The sequence below is a fragment of the Aulostomus chinensis genome, chromosome 4 (assembly GCF_037954235.1).
Source record: "Aulostomus chinensis isolate RoL2024-O1b breed Wild chromosome 4, RoL_Achi_v1.0, whole genome shotgun sequence".
Classification (NCBI taxonomy): Eukaryota; Metazoa; Chordata; class Actinopteri; order Syngnathiformes; family Aulostomidae; genus Aulostomus; species Aulostomus chinensis.
Window position 1 is genome coordinate 26194554 of NC_141323.1, and position 15809 is coordinate 26210362.

Consider the following 15809-nt stretch of genomic DNA (forward strand, 5'->3'; position numbering starts at 1 on the left):
TACTTGTTCAATCAGGACAAGAGAATCTGAGCTTGGATGTCATTTTGTAGTAAAAGGTGAATTAAACTTGTAAACATCAGCTGGTGTTCACTCTGATGATGTATCGATGGTCTGTATTCTGCCTTCTGTAGCACGATGCTGCTGGGAAGAAGCCTGATTATGTCAGAGTTGTGTTCAGTGGCTCCTGCTGGGTCCATTTCTGACAAATAGGCTCCAAAGAGTTCAGGTGTTTAAAAGCTCAGGGTTGCTGTCAGCAGACGAGGTGGCCGAGTGGTTAAGGCGATGGACTGCTAATCCATTGTGCTCTGCACGCGTGGGTTTGAATCCCATCCTCGTCGTGAGCGACTCTGGTTTCTACTCCAACATTACGGAATTACTGTGAGGCTTTTAACTGACACAGATACCAGTTGAGTCAACTTCCCTTTCACAACCTGACCAAAACAACTCAGACACCCAGAGCTCACATGTGTCAATCACCTCTGTAGAAGGTCCCGCCCCCACAGAGCTATAAATCCTCCCATCAGTGAAGAAAACTGAAGACGCCTCTTGGATGAGAGCTGAAGCATCTTCAAGAAACCTGAAACAGTCCACTTGGTACATTTAAATAATTCTACAATTTCTTTCAGCTTTCGTCCAAAGCCACGTGCATGTATCACATGTATATAATATATATGTGATACTCTTTCATCTACTCATGAACCAAAAATGCAGTCTAATACCAGTAAATTTGTGCACAAAAATGTCATTTGTGCTCCTTCTTTTATTTATTTGTTTATTTAGTATTTTTTAATGTATTTTCTTTCAATTCACATTTTGTCCATTAACTTCATAATCACTCTTCACAGTCGCCATCTCATCACATGACTAAAGTTTGGGTTCTGTATTGGTGGTAAAATATCCTTCCATGCCCCTCACTAGTTTGCACACAGAAAAGCATATTTTACTGGTTTCAAATCTCTTAGTGTGTTCTCTCTCTTAAACCAGCTGTGGCAGCTTTCATTGTGTGATTGATTTTAAAATATAAAGATAGAACAGAACCATTGGAATAAGATGTCAGGACATTTGAAGGAATGTAAATCTCCTGTTGAAATGTTGCAGTGTGCAGCTGAGACTCTCTGGCAGTGGCACAAGGAGCCACAATGGCAGAACCTGGACCCTCCTGGAGGAGAACCACAGGTGAGGGCCTTCTTGGCTCCAGATTGATGGAAATCAAGTGTCTGAGGCTGTTAGCAGCCATGAAGTTGATCTGGTTGGGCACTGGTATTTTTTCTTGCTGCAGCTCAGGAGTGATTCAGGAGAAGAGTTTCAGAACAGCCAAGGTTGGGGACTGGAATTTTAAAATTTCCCCTGGAACCAGACAAACTTGGGAGGTAAAACCTCCAATCATAGCCACTCAGATGCAGCAGCAGAAAGAAGCTGTCATCTACCCTGACAGTCAGAGCATCAAGTCAAGTAAACATCAACCATCTTGTAGTTCCAAACCTTCACCTGTCAGATTCAGCTACTTCTTATTGTGGGACTTTAAATTTGAACACAATGGAATTTGGACAAGGAGTTTTCCTTCAAGTCCAAACATCATTGTCCAGCCTCCAACCAGAGGTCCATCAGTTATCATGGGAGCCACATGTGGAGTCTGGGTTCTTTTCTAGAATGTGACGGCAATGACAGTCCTGCCAAGTGACATCACTGACATGAATGGATGACTTCAGTCACATGACTGGATGACTTCAGTCACATGACTGGATGACTTTAGTCACGTGACTGGATGACTTCAGTCACATGACTGGATGATTATAAAATTTTGTTGTTGGCCTCTGGACCTTTTTTAAATCAGTAGTTGACCACAGGTAGCTTAGCCAACTGTTCACTAATTAACTTTTAGTCCAGACAAAGAATGTGGGTTGACAGTTATTCATACAAAGTCTTTGGTTTCAGATGCAGCCTCAACTGAGACTCCTGGTTCAGAGGATGGGTTTGATTGCTGTCAGGTTGCCACCTTTTAGAAATGAAAATCAGGGACGCCCACCACGGCTCCTGGGGGCCATGACCACCAGGGGCCTGACTCCCATGAGGTGGGTGCCCACAGCAGTGGTGTGTTTTATTTTGTATGTGTTTTTAGTCAAGGGGTGATCAAGAAAGCAATTCCTCCTACTTAAAGCTTGAAATGCTTTATCACCAATAAACACATTCTTTATTGTTCAACACTGAACTGCACAATTAAGTTTTAAAATACAAACTCAATAAATGGAGAACTTTATGTGACTTAAGTTCATAACACATCAGCAGGTTTCCCTCCCTTCTTTTTCCAAGTCTCCTTCTTGTTCCTCCTTGCAGCTCTGGGGAACTCTTGGTCTCTCAAAGCCCTGTTGGAAAACTCTGAACAGGACTGCTCAAAGTTGAGAGTGATCACTCCTTTGAGCTCCATGGAGCTCCTGTTCCTGCAGTCACTCCATTTCTGCTTTTTATTTTGTGTTTGTATTAAAGTTCTATTGCTGAAAAAAAAAGAGACTTTTTTGCCTTTTTCTTGAGGTAAATATATGAGGGTCAAAATTGACCCATAACACCATGGATGTTTCAATAGTTAATAATATTAAAATGAATAATAAATCAAACCAATCCATGTCAGAGATGTGTTCTAACACCCCTCAGTAATGGTCAGGAAACACAACGACCTTTTGTTTATTTCTATGATTTTCTTGAGGTTCATTTGATCATTTTTTTAACTGAAATCGAGGGTTTACTGACTAAAAAAAGGTCCAGAGGCCCACAACAAAATATTCCAATCAATATTTCCATGGATAAGGAAGCCTAACAAGGTAACCAAGAGATGGGAAACAACTTGGATGATAGAAAATTGTTTTTAGTTTATTTGACAGCTGATTGAAGACGTGGGTCAAAACTGACCCGTTAACATAAGAGATGGGAACAGAAAGCTAACACAAGAGGAAGGTTCAAGCTATGAAAAAGGAGTTTGATAAAAATCTTGAACTGACAGTAGAAATATCCTTTTGTATGTTTACCTTTGTTGACAGAAGTCACTTTAGCTTGGCAGTGAAAAGAATCTCTGCTAGCTTGACAAATAAGTGGCACAAACTGGGTTCAAGCTGGACTTTGGACACTGGTATCTGCAACAACTCCCATCAACTCCTAATCTAGCATCTCTGCTGTGCTCAAACTATTTTACAGAACATTTGACAGACCTGTGGAGCAGTGAGGACAGACATGAGTTGATCCACATGATCCACTGAAGCGCCATTTTACCCTGCCACTGAGGTCACCAACATGAACTGGAGTTGGGACTCTTGAACTGAACCTGGTATCACAGCGACACCTACTGCTGCAAAATGGAACAGCAACATTGAACCCAAGTACAGGATTGAAGGGAGACTGATGGTTGCTGTTTGGGTTTTTGAAGGACAAGGAGGGCTTTGGTTCAAGCTGGATTCTCAGAGACTATTTCCCCAACCTCTACATTGGAATCTACACTGTCATCCAGTCATGTGACTGAAGTCATCCAGTCATGTGACTGAAGTCATCCATTCATGTGACTGAAGTCATCCATTCATGTCAGTGATGTCACTTGGCAGGACTGTCATTGCCGTCACATTCCAGAAAAGAACCCAGACTCCACATTGACTCCTATCTATTATTGTGTCCCACCCTCCTGGTCCTGACTCTGAATTCTCAGAGTTTATATCCAGTTCAGTTCTCAAAACAGATTCAGTCATGAGTGTAGATTAATTTCCTTTTCTCCACTGATTATATGTCAAGGTTTGTGTGTGGGGGTGGAGCCTATCCCAGCAGCCTTTGGACAAGAGGCGGGGTTCATCCTGGACGTGTCACCAGTCCATCACAGGGCCAACACATAGAGACAGACAACCATTCACACTCACAGCCACACCTACAGTCAATTTAGAGTATCAATCAGCCTCGTCCCCTCTTGATGTCTTTGGACTGTGGGAGGAAGCTGGAGTACCAGAGAGAACCCACACAGACACAGGGAGAACATGCAGACTCACACAGCTGGGGCTCAAATCTGGAACCTTCTTGCTGTGAGGCAACAGTGCTGACCACTGCACCATTGTGTCCCCTGAAAATGCCACCAGATCGTTTGGATTGTCTATAAAATCAAGTACACATGAACATTAAGAGGTTTTCACAGGGCTGGTGGTGCAATGGATAGCATGACTGACTACTGTCAGAAGATTCTAGGTTCAACTCCTGGCTCGCTCACTTAAAATTTTATACTGAGAAGCTTTCACACCTGAAGTGTGAACCACTGCTAAAAGTCCCTGAAATCCTCCAAGGTTTCCTCCTTGTCTGCTGTAAACATGAACACATGCATGGATCCTGCTACCTCTCACATGTTAAGCTGGCACTTGACAGTGACAGCAGGAGAACAAGAAATCCCAGTGTGTCATCAACATTTCCTGGAAACTAAATGACAGAAGCCAGTGGTGGCTGGTGAAAAAAATTCTTGGTGGGGCTGGTGTGCCAAAAACATTTCCGTGCCTAGTCTAGTATAATCATTCAAAAAGAGCAGCCGGACAATTATTCAATGTTTTAAAATAGTATTTACTTTCCTTCTTAAAATTGACAGTTTCAAAGACAAAAAAAACAACAACAATTTACAACTACAGTCAATTTTATGAGATCAAATATTATACAATGATGTTAACTTTACAGAAGGTGATTTGAGCTTAATCTATACAATACAAATCAACAATATGTGTGTTTGTCTCTCTCTCTCTGTCTCTCTCTTTGTTCATCTGTGTCTGTCTCTGTCTCCTTCTCTGTCTCCGTCTTTGTGTCCTTTTCTCTGTGTGTCTCTATCTCTGTTTGTCAGTCTCTTAGTGTGTGTGTCTCTCTCTGTCTCTCTCTCTTTGTGTCCGTCTCTCTTTCTCTCTTCGTCTACCTGTCTCTCTCCCTCTGTCTCTCTGTCTATTTGTTTCAGTCTTTCTGGGTGTGTGTTTGAATTCAGCAGTTATTTGTACAGGAACTTTGGTCGTCTCTCTTTCTGGGAGGCAAATTTCTCAATGACCCTGGTGTTGAAACCAGGAATGTTTCGTGTCAGTTTTTTCTCAGTGGAGAGCATAGCCAGAGCGTTGAGCCGATCTTGTGCCATGGTATTTGTAAGAAAAGTTTTTATCCTCTTCAAAGTGGAGAAGCACCTCTCAGATTCTGACGTTGTCATTGGTGTGGTGATGAGGATGTTGAGCAGACTTACAGTTTCAGTGAACGTGTCTTGAAGGTTATTTTCCATCAAAACCTGATAGAGAGGCAGTGCACCACTGCAACTCTGAAACTCTTCGTTCCCGTAGATCAGAGACAGCTCTGTTTGAAGTCTGGCCTTGTCCAATGAGGGATAGGCTTCCACTGTGGTTTTCAGTGCTGAATCTGGGAACTTTCGGCTGTGCTGTGGGAACAGGTCTCCTTGCAGGAGTGTGGCGCTGACAAGATGCTTGGTGAAACTAAATCTCTCCTTGGCATGGCTCACAATGGTGTCACATACCTATGCAATGATATAATTATACAAAATAGGAATTATTGCATCTTCACTTGTCTTAATACATTGACCTGATGAGCTAGCCTATATTATGTAATAAACATACTGTAATGATTCATATCATCATAAAAGAATATACATTTAAGTCTGGACCACTGTATCATATGGCCAACATCTTATTTTGATTTGATTTAATAATGTGATTCAAATCACACTAAAAAGCAAGTTCTTACCTCCAGTGCCAAATGGTGCAGTGTGTCTTCTCCCAAGGTTCTGCGTCTCTTTGCGGGTGGCTCCTGAGCAGGTCCCCTGAACTCCTCATCCTCAGCCAGAGTAGGCACATCCTCCCTGACCCAACACATAAGTTTCATGAGTAAGTTCTAAAAACTGGTTAGGGATACATTAACAAAACCAAAGGTGGATGTCATTACTGTCAGTTATATTATACAGATAAATCAATTCTTTAAATAAGATGATATATAAGCATTTAAGTCTACATATACAGAGAAATTTAGGTTAGGCTACAAATTAATTAATTTAGCATACCTGATAGCCTGCATGTGGTCAATGAATGTCTGGGTGACTCCTGCCATGTAGACAGCATCAATGTTTCTCTTCTGCAGCTGGTTGTAAAGGATGTCCACATGTGGCATGATTTTGTGGAACAGGGCCAGTAAAAAACAAAAAGTTTCATCTTCCAGCATTCTCACATAGCCACCAGCTTCTCTCTTTGTCTGGCTATCAAACCCTTCACTGTTCCGGATAGCCTGAAAGCAATTCACCAGATCCTTCTTGTGCTCATAAACTGTGTTAACACGACTGTTGAAGTTCCAACGTGTTGATGATGCACTTGGAAGTCGGTGCGCAACCATCTCATCAAGCACTGCAGTTCTCTTGCTTGACTTAGAGAAAAGAGAAGCAAATCCCCCCATGTCAGAAAAAAAGTGACTGATCTGAGGGATGTGGGAGGTTGCTTGCTGCAGTATCAGGTTTAACTGATGGGCATAGCAGTGAACATAGTGAGCGTTTGGATAGATGTCTTGTACCTTTCGCTGCACTCCTCCTTTGGCACCCCTCATCACAGCTGCCCCATCACAGGCCTGGGCAATCAGCTTCTTTTCTTGTCCCTCAGAAAGGATGCTGTGCAGCCTCTCCAATAAGGCACTGGCTATTGCATCCGCACAGGTGTTGGGCAGTTTCAAAAATTCAAAGAACCGTTCTTGAATATTGTGGCGGTCGTCAATGTATCTCAGAACTAAGACTAACTGACACTGTGTTGAAACGTCAGTAGTTTCATCAGCCTGGATCGCTAAAAAGTCTGCCGATTTAACTTCATCCAGGATCTGTTCTCTCAAAACTGCCAGCATACAGTCCAGGAGCTCGTTCTGTACTGTCTTCGAGGTGCCTTTAAAAACGGTTGCATTTTCAAGGTGCTCCCTCAAGTCCCGATCAATGGATGCCATCAAGTCAACTGGACCTCTGAATATTCCAGCGTTGTCAGAGGAATCACTTTCGTCATGTCCCCGCAGAGCCAGTTTAAAAGCACCACAGAATTTAACAGTTAATTATCTTAGATAAGATGTTACGGTTCTTATCTACGTCATCATTGTGCTTCCTTACAGCGATGCGGTGACTGTCATCGAGCTGCGTTGCTATGCTAATCTTCCCAAGAACCGCTAGCTTCACGCAGTTTTCCATGTGAATTTTCGCTCTTTCGTGTTTCTTAATCCGCTCGGAGAGGTGCTTCAGGTCAGTGATTCCTGTCTGTGTCCATGCTGAATCACACCGGTCACTCCTGAAAGGGATGCAGGGGAAGCAAAAAAGTGCGTTGGCTGCTCCACAACCCGTCAGCCACGGCCTGCGCTGAAACCAGCTCCGGCAAAAAGTCCTGTTGTAGGATTTAGCCTTTTCCTTGGACTGCTGCTGGATGTTGATTTCAGGCTTGTCCGGTCCCAGCTCCTTAACGCGGATTTTTTCCGCCATGGTCCTCCTCGCAAAAGGGAAATTTAAAAGGGATCTCACCGAAATCGGTGGAAACTGCTGCTCTTGAACTTTGACCGTTGTTGTCACCATTTTCTCTCTCACTCACTTCTCGCGGTATTTTTTTTCGTAGGGCATCGGAAATCTGGGAATCTCACTACGCAAAAAGAATATCGCGGGCTCCTCAGCTAGCTTTAGCAATCCAAACCTTCACGCATTTTACGTTGGCGTTGGGGCGACTTTTCCAGCGTCCCTACGCCGTTAAATTTGGCGATGTTGATTGGCCAATTATTCATTATTTTTCCCTAGCAACCATACAGGATTGGCTAATTAATTGCAGGTCTGGGGCGCTTTCACAAGCGCCCCCAAAGACAAATTATACAGTCTATCAGAGTAAATTCACTATTAATTGAATGAGTCAGTTGGCGTAAATGTTGTTTAAATGACCCATATTGCATGTAGACACACACAATTAAGTAAGGCTGACATTGACGCTAAAAATTGTAAACATATGCACATATATATGTATAAATACATGTAGAGATTTTCCTCTCCACATCTGGTGGGGCGGCGCCTCAGCGCCCCCTATGAGCCAGCCGCTACTGGTGGATAATAAAAAACTTTCTCATTCAAGTTGAAACCTGCAAGAGGCAGCAGACAAGGTCAAATTAATTTGACACGTCAAACGAAACAACAATAGGGGGCATACTGCCCTCTACCTACGAAAGCTGATAATGCTACCATGAACTATCAGGAAAAGAAAAGCACAAATTCAACAAAATAATACAGGACATTCACCCCCCCCCCCCAAAAAAAAAGAAAAAATATATTAAAAAAAATGTCCTCAAACAGTGAAGTTTCATCAAACCTTGTGTCTGTATGTTGTGATAGTATTTTATTCACAAAATGAGAGTAAACTCACCTCCATGTTTGATGCAGTACAGAAAAAGAACATAGTTCCCTTTATTCTCCTGCCATTAAAGTTCATAAACTAGCAAGAATGTCAGGTAGCATTAGCATTAACTTCAGCTAAAGTCTACCAGCTTCAGGTGCCTTTAACAATCGCCTTACTCGCTACTTAAGGCTTTATCGTCCATCGTTGTCTTCCGCTTATTCCTTACTATGAAGGGTCACGGGGGGGCTGGAGACTATCCCAGCATCAACGGGCGAGAGGCGGGGTTCACCCTGGACAGTTCGACAGTCCATCGCAGGGCCAACATACAGCAATTGCTTGCAGTGTACAAGTCCCAAGACTTTCATAAAATTCATCACTGGATTCAGGACGACCCCTGCTGCTCGGCCCCGGTGGGCGGGAGGAGGCTCAGGCCCAAACAACGCTGACTGCAGCTTTAATTTAATCCTAGGTTTATGTAATACTCCGATAAATCAGTGGTATTTATTTCATGATTTTCATAGGAATAAGTTAAGAATAAAATGCCAGTTCATGGTTAAGCTAAAATTTACATAAATTAGTATTTGTTATGAATAAGATATTAAAATATATAAAATTTGTTTAAAATTAGTAACTTTAAAAAAAAACATCATTTCATGGGGTGTGAATGTCTTTCAAAAATGTTAAAGTAATTCTATTACGTTAGGTTACGTGCGTGAGTTCATGACCTTTAGTGTTTACACTTCCGGGAGAAACGCGCGCGAGGAAGAAGGAGCATCGTGTAATGGCGTAACGTTATCGGAGTTTGGAGACTGTGTGTCGTCGGAGAGGAGTTTTTATCGGTAACGGACTGTGAACTGTAATTGACCGACGTGATCGGAGTGCGTGAGTCGGATTCTCCGCCACAGATTGTGTTTTGTTGAGCACCAGGCAAGTCCAGTTACAGAAGCTAGCGGGAGCTAGGCTAACGCTGTCCACGCTGAAGGGAGACGCCGCTGCAAGGACGGGACAGGAGCTTCGGATAGTCGCCTCGGGAGAGAGTCGTTAACGGAGGACGCGTCACTGCTGCCGACGGAGTCGGAGGACGGGTCGTGGTTGCCGACGGAGCCGGAGGATGTGCCGCTGCTGCCGAGTCACGGAGGTCTTTTGCTGCGGGCTGCTGCGAGCGGGACGGTTGCTGCCACAACGAGCGAGGGATTCATCGGCTGCGGTCCGGTATTGTTGACTTCACCGACACACGGGGGGATCTGGTAAAGGTTTCCATCATGAGCTCCAACTAAAGCGCGCCAACGAAAGTAAACATGAGTGCACTCGAAATAAAATTAGACAGTTGAAAGAGAGACAAACAATATACCCCGGGGTTCTTTATTATTTTCTATAGTCTTGTTTATTCAAGGTTTGAATGTGTTTTTCTGCAAGCCTTTAATACATTTTCTAAACTGAAATCTTGTGTTGTTTCATTGAATTTGTGTGTTGTTACTGAAGCTTTACAGCAGAGTTTAAAGGTCAAGTGTTCTCCCCATAGCCTCCAGTTGAATATTTAAGAGTGAGAATCATACATTGCCCTAGATTGATATTAATTATTCCAGATGGGACTTTTACCATACAAGATATTTGAAATGAGTTAGTGTTCCCTGTAAGCCTAAGGTGGGTTTTAATATTGGAGCCGGTGGTAAAAGGGTTACATTTAGAAATCTAAACCCCTGCTACCATGAGCACACATGGAAATAAAGACTCAACTGACCGCTCGGTCTACTTCAGCTAGCACACTGAACAATACTGTTGTTTACTTGCTAGCTGATAAGTGAGCAGCTGATGTTTGCAATAACATTGAAATAAACTAAAAATAGAGTCAATAGCTCAAATCCTATCACCACCAAAGGAGCCACGTCTTTAACACTTCAATCTCATAGCGACTCCTCAGGATTTCTTCTTCTCTCCATTGCATTTTGTAGGAGGCTCCTGCCGGTCCACACTGCCTTCCCCCTAACAGATTCAGCTACTGAGACTAAAGTTCGTTAGTGAGCTCAATGCATAAAAGTGACGTAATATTTGTTGAAAACTAAATAGGCGTGAAGCTGTAACCTCACATGAACACTTGAAGTCTAGATTTCAGCTGCATGTGAAGAAATCAGCATAAAATCCTTGTGTTGGTGTTTAAACCTGGACTACCAGAACCAGGCTAAGAGGTGTTTGTCTGTTAGCTGTGAAGCAAACTGAAACATGAAGGCTTTGAGGGTTTGTTCTCAACACAAAGAAAGATTCAATGCTCAAACTGCCAACTCTGTAAAAAAAAAAAAAAAAAACATTTTTACAAATCTCAGTTTATTTCTTCATGAAGATCTTAATGAGGCAATCAGCACCAGAGCACTAATGTTAAAATTAGTAACACCGTCACTAACGATGGATTTATTTGACCCAATGTAGTTTTCCTGATCAAATATAGTTTTCATCAAAATATATTATTTTTTTTATAATTAATTATTTCCTAATATGCAACGTCACATAAATGAAAAAATGGAGGACCCTATAAAATGACCTGACGTCAGTGTTCAAGGGTGAAGTCATTTTTGGAATGAAGAAGAGTTCATCCAGCTTTTTTTGCCTCGTGTCTCTGAACCAGCTCATTTGTTGTGTCCACGCAGAGAGAGAGAGGATAAATGTGATCATGGAGAAGTCCTTTTGTTCTTCAACTGGTCCAACTTGATGGTGAGTCTCCTTTTATCAAGGATTACTGAATGCTTGTGTTATTTATGGCATTGTTAACACTTTATAAACCCTTCATTCAGAGCTGTAAAGAACCTTTAACCTCATATCCCAGACATCAAAGTGGGCCACTAACTGGTGAGATGAAGCTATGCTATGCTGCTACATTCTGAAGAGGTAAAGTAGCAGGTTCTGAGAGTGATGGCTAACCTGGATGTGTTCATCTCCTACTTTAATATCAGCGTCCCAACTTGGAGCTCTGACCACCTCCAGCTTTTTGTTCCTGTTTCTGCTTCAGTCAACAGGGAACTCAAACCTGCAATAGAATCATCAACAACAATGGAATAGAAAACAGAGGAAGACAAAATATCATAAACTTACAAAGCTGAGAAATGTTCATGAAGAATAAATGCACACATTATGATTGAGTCCAGAAACTAAAACTCCACACCAAATGTATTTTGACATGTAGGGATAATGAACTTGAATGTGTTGAAATAGCAGATAAATGAATCCACTATCACACAACAAGATGATGACCCACTACCACAAGATGGCGTCACAGATCCTGATGCTCTGAGCAGGAAACACCAAGCAAAACATGACTAAAAAGCTCCTTTTGTTCCCTCCATGAAAAACTGTGGCACTGATGAGAAGAAGGATCCCAGCGTCCTCTGAGGATCCATCGCCGCACCATTCGGTAGAAGGATGATCGGGTCGGCACCAGGAGAAACCCTTGTGTCTCCGATGCAGGGAAGATGGAGCACTGAAGAGGCCACATTGTGGCGTCCTGAAGAGGACATTTGGTGGAGCCTGAGACAGCAAACATCATGCCGCCCTTCATCAGAAGAACCACAGCACCAGAAGAAAGAATCCTGGCAGTGACGACAGGGAGGATCAGGGTGTCCTCCTCACCACCACCTTTAAACCTTCAAATGAACTTTCAAAAGCTTCAGAGTGGTGAATGATTTTTTTAAACCTTTTTTTTTGTTTTTCCTTTCATTCTCATTTGTGCGATTGTCTGATTCATTAGAAATAAACACTGTCTGCTGGGTTTAAATTGACTGTGATTCTCTTTTTGCGTGCAAATTGAAAGTTATGCCAATAAAAACCACAAGTATTGGAAGACCAAAGGAAGAACCCCCAAGGTCAGGACCCTGAGATCAAAGTGAGCGCTCTGATCTCAGAGGTTTGGGATATTTCACATCCCATGGCCCTTCAAATAAGAGCCCTGTGTCACTGTCTACAAGTTTTAAACCGTATTTGTTTGTGAAAATTAAAACCAGACGACCACTGTGGTCCTTTTTACACGGTAAGTAAAGCCCAGATGCCATGGTGGACCTGTTAGCACCCTGGACTTTGAATCCAGTGACCTGAGTCCAAGTCTCAGTTCCAGCAGGTTTCCTGCAGCCTTCAGAAGAGCTGCTATGTTTCTCTGTAGTTAACTAAGTGATGCTCTCAGCAGGTTGAGGGCACCACCAACAAGTGAGGTTATGAACCTCTGACTTGTAGGAAGAAGGTAGGAGATCTCCAACAGGATCCTTCTTTCCTCTGTCCTCCTTGGATCTCATGGATCATCACAGTCATGTGGAGACCCAAGCTCCTGGATGGATGTGGCACTCAGGAATTGCTGAGTTTTCCAGTGGATTTTGTTCCATCCATGGTTCAGGAGCAGGATTCCTCCTGGTTAACCTTGTATCTATCGACCCCAACTGTGTGGGTTTGGAGAATTTTTCATGTCATGTCAAGAAATCAGGCTGGTGGGTTTTTCAATGAGAGAAATTCTGGTAACTTAATTATGTGGCATGTTTGTTGAAGCAGTAATTAACTGATAAATTAAGGAAGGCGTGGCCAGTCTTTGCTCACAGGTCATACGATGTAGTTAGAAAGTCCTGAATAAATCTGGAGTTCCATGATTTCCTTGTGGTTCATGTTCCTTTTGGCAATGTAGTCTGGAACAAGAGCAAGATGAACCTCCAAATATCAACAGTTTGGATTGCAGGTGATGTCAAGTTGTATTTTGAGGAAACTCCTCCTTGTGTTTGGCTCCATGGTGAAATGGTGAGCACTCTGGACTCTGAATCAGTGATCAGAGTTCAAGTCTCAGGGGGACCTTCCTGTCTGGAATGTGTCCCATGGAACAAACTGATAGAGAGATATTATGTGGTTCTAATTTTCTGGTTCATTTCTTGTCCTTTAGAAAAATGAAATTAATTTCTTATTGCCATGAACACAGACTGTGTGTTTAATGTTAACAATAAATGCAACAACTCAGGAGCCAGTCGCTCCAGTGGAAAAAATTCTACTTTGTCAGTGAATTAATTCATTTCATATTGCAGTCTGCCACACAGTCTGAGGAGGCAAACGAGTTTCCCTGTGACGTTCCAACATCGGCCTGGTTTCCTCCAACATGGAGCAGCCACCAAAATCTAACTTCAAATGTTGGATCAAAGTCTTCAGAAGAAATGCATTTTCTTTCAATTCACATTTTGTCCATTAACTTCATAATCACTCTTCACAGTCGCCATCTCATCACATGACTAAAGTTTGGGTTCTGTATTGGTGGTAAAATATCCTTCCATGCCCCTCACTAGTTTGCACACAGAAAAGCATATTTTACTGGTTTCAAATCTCTTAGTGTGTTCTCTCACTTAAACCAGCTGTGGCAGCTTTCATTGTGTGATTGATTTTAAAATATAAAGATGGAACAGAACCATTGGAATAAGATGTCAGGACATTTGAAGGAATGTAAATCTCCTGTTGAAATGTTGCAGTGTGCAGCTGAGGCTCTCTGGCAGTGGCACAAGGAGCCACAATGGCAGAACCTGGACCCTCCTGGAGGAGAACCACAGGTGAGGGCCTTCTTGGCTCCAGATTGATGGAAATCAAGTGTCTGAGGCTGTTAGCAGCCATGAAGTTGATCTGGTTGGGCACTGGTATTTTTTCTTGCTGCAGCTCAGGAGTGATTCAGGAGAAGAGTTTCAGAACAGCTGAGGTTTGCCTTTTTTGCCTTTTTTTGTAGTGATTTGGTTTGATACAAATAAAACTGACTTGACTTGATTTGGTGCCTCATGAAGAGAAAATCTGGCCACAAATGTTGGACAAGAGTGTTTGTGGAAGGGTGATTTTTTTTTTTTTTTTGCAGTGTTGTAAGTCACTGTAACTGCAGCCAAAAGATTGAACTTTCTCCAAATGTCCTCAAGATGGTTTCCAAATGACATCAGTTGTCACAAGAGAAAGTCTGCATGCAAACACACTCAGGTGTGCCCAGCTATTCTTATTAGAACATTCCATCGACTTCATTCTATGTGCAGCCTAACCTTAATCTTAATCTTAACCAAATGTATCTTAATCTTTATTTGAAACTAAACTCAATCCAGACCTTGACTCTGAAATTCATGCAAGAACTAACAAACTGCGCTGTGTTGCATCAGGGCCGGTCTTTGGTCCCCATGAGGAAGAGGACTCCTGATCAGTGTTGATGATGGAAATGGTCTCCAGCACGATAAATCAAGAAATACACACACGCGTAAACACACACAGTGACCCTGCATGTCGTTTCTGTCCAATTTAAATTTTCATTCATTACCCAGAACCTCTCAAAAGCCCTGAAGAAAAAATTGAATATTTGGAGTTTGAAAGCCATAAATAACATCCATATCATATCGTCCATGTCATCTGATCTCATCTTTGTTTGTTGTTTTGAAAGAGGGACAAATTGGTACTTGGTCAAAAAAGAACTCTGGGAAAATGATCCTGCTTTCAGGGAGGTCTTTGGTGAGTTTGCTAAAATTGCAGAGAACCATGACGGAACCAAGCACAAGGCTGCTGCCCTCTGCATCACACGCTGCACTTTGTAGTGTTTGAACTGAATGTGAAGGGTCTGACATCATCACACCAGTACGACAAAAAGTGACCGTGAACCACAAGAAAACCTTCACTGATGAGTCCATGGATCTTATTGATCTGTGCCATTTTCTGATCTTCTTTTTCCGTCTTTGATTTCTTTCTTTGATCTCTAAATTCTGTGCTTTGGTGTCCTTGGTCAGTCTTTGAATTTCTGTTAAAAAAAAAGAACTCAGCATATTTCTGCAGACCATAGATAGGGATTTTACCAACTGCACCATAGCAACCCTCGTTGCTGCTGTGCCATTGAAAAGTAAGACAGCCTGGCAGCCAAGAAAAAACAGAAAAATGTCAACTTAAGATGTATTAAAGACGAGGAGGAAATGTAACCAACCTACAAAGATGGAGGGGAATTGAGACCCACATGTTTGCCATCCTTGATGAACTGTCCACTGGTGCAGGGGATGAGGTCATGGCAATGATCTGGGAGCCAGTCCTGGATGTTAAATGCCCTGATGATGGACAGTGTAGTGGCAAAATGTCTGGTCCACTGACTGAACTCTGCCACAAATGAGGAACAACAGTCAGCAAGGAATAGAAACGAAGAGGAGAAATGGAGAGAACAGAAAAAATGAGAGATCATGGAGGAAAGAGGCTGATATTTGCAAGTGTCCTGACTACAACACAGAAATCTAGAGAAACCATGACCTGGATTACTGAGGATCTCCACTGGCAGTTCATTTCTGTTGATCATAGGGCCATGCTGGGGGAAGCATGAATTCCCCCTGGGACTGACATTGTGGAGCAATGGTCACCTTTCCTGCTGAAATTGTCAATTCTTGTGCTCCCTTCTCTCCACAAAACCATTCCCTTAACGGA

The 15809-nt window shown here is 42.5% G+C and overlaps 1 non-coding gene across 1 annotated transcript; it reads left to right on the plus strand.

Moving 5' to 3' along the window:
* Positions 1 to 256: 256 nt before the first annotated feature.
* On the plus strand, positions 257 to 338 carry trnas-gcu (transfer RNA serine (anticodon GCU)). The gene has a single exon. It is a non-coding gene; the product is annotated as a tRNA-Ser (tRNA).
* Positions 339 to 15809: the final 15471 nt, after the last annotated feature.